Here is a 2,031-nt window from a genome sequence, read left to right on the forward strand (position 1 = left end):
TAGTCTCCTTGTTGTATGAAGTTGGTGCTTGCTAGGTCGATACTAGTATGTTGTTAGTTCTGTGGCATGTACGATGAGTCCTTGTGTATGAGTTTAGGATATCATTATCTTTGTTCCATGTATTATGAATGCATATATGTATGACCGCCTGTGTCTAACTTAGATCCCCTTGATTACATGCTGAGCCCTTCTCCCCTTTTGGTCGCGCCAAGCATTGGGTGATACTCTTTGCCCTTCTAGGTGACGTGAAAATGGCAACGTTTTCCTAGACTCTAGCGGACCATTGTTGGCCTTCTGTGCCTGAACCCAGGGTCTTTTCCCTGATGACTCATCCGAGCCAACAAATGGTTCCATTGTCGGGACCTGAAATTAGGAGAACTGGTTCAGAATATGGTGTTGAGGGTGTTTAAGAGAGAGATCAGAAATTGGTGGAACCACAAAATAGACCAATTTGTGGTAGAAAGAGCTGCCTGTAGGAATCAGCCGATCGGCAAGGTGAAAATTCCCTGATGACTTGTACAATTGGTTGAGGGAACTGAAGTGGCAAAGTCCTTCGAGTGGATCGGCGAGAGCCTGCCATAGTTGGACTTCATCCGAGACTGCACTATTACAACAGCTAGATAATGAGCGGATGAGAGCAGTTGATTTCTGGGTGAGAACTATGGTAGGAGGATATGTAGTTGAGTTCACTGTAGAAAGCTATCAGTCCTACTCAAAAGCAGAGGTGGTGTTCAAATCCGAGCTAAGGGGGAAATTGATAGGGGAAATCCCAACGTGGATTGAGATGCTTTTGGTAGAAGAGGGACTGCTATCCCTATCCATTGTCAGGATGGAAGCATAAAACCCAAATATCGGGGGAAGGAACTAAAGGGGAAAATGCTACCCACAAGGGGATAGGGGTGCTACGGGGGGATGGAAGTAGAGGGACTAAAGAAAGAGAGGGATGTTAGAGCACAGAGAAGGGCGCTGTTAGCACATAAGTGGCAGGTAAGAGCAGCTTGGGCACTAAGGAAAAGAAGGAGAGGGTCTCACCTGATAGGAGTGGCAATGGAAAAATACCGAGCTGAGATGAAAGGGGAAGAGGATGCTAGGGCACCAGAAGATGGGATGAAAGGATGTCAGAATCAGGAAGGGGAAGAAGGACATTCCCTACAGGTTTTGGAAATAGGATTGCAACAGGGAACTGGAGGAGGATTATCTCGGAATGTTGCGGATGTGGGATCGCAATCGAGAATATATGGGGGATACTCCCCGAAGGCTGCGGAAGAAGAACCACAGGATTAGCACCCATGCTAGCATGAAGAGGATGACAACATGGGTGATAGAATGAGGAAGTTATTCGACGAGGAACCAGCATCCAACAAAGTTCAGCAGCCCCAACCCCAAGCCACAAGCAGCATTTTCCTCGACCTTCCCTTGGTACCTTATCACAAACTAGAAGAATTCATCTTTAACCTAACAAAAGTAGCATGAGTATATAGGGCGCGAGAAAAATACAGGACTAGTCTCAGTACTGGGAGTGATACCAAAACCGGCTAAAGCTGTAACTTGGGACTACAGGGGTCACTACAGTCAGGAACCAACAGTTTTGTGTTATTAGCTAATATTCAGAGTAGTATGGCAAGATCATTTACAAGATACTCAGAGTTTGAAGGTAAGGGGAATGAGGATGTGGAGCAGCACTGGTACCTCTGCGAAGCCATTTGGAGAGCCCGTCATAACCCGAATAACGTTCGGGCAGTGGAATTCTAGACCATGCTAAGGGAACGAGCTCTACGCCAGTTCATAAAGTGGGCATAGCAAAACCAGAACCCAACCATAGATGACATTAAGAGGGGATTTGTGCAAGAATTCAAGGTACTGCAAAATGATCAGCAAGGGCTATCGGAGTTGTGGGAAATTAAGTAGAGGGAGGAAGAGACTACGTGGGAGTTCATGCAAAGGCTCAAGGATGCCATTTCCAAGTTAAGTTATACTTTGGACCTGAGCCACCAGTGGGATAGGTTCATCAAGGCGCTCTTTCCCTTGACC

This window comes from Pinus tabuliformis, chromosome 8, assembly GCF_031772625.1.
Source record: "Pinus tabuliformis cultivar Carrire ecotype Pingquan chromosome 8, CPIR1, whole genome shotgun sequence".
Taxonomy (NCBI): domain Eukaryota; kingdom Viridiplantae; phylum Streptophyta; class Pinopsida; order Pinales; family Pinaceae; genus Pinus; species Pinus tabuliformis.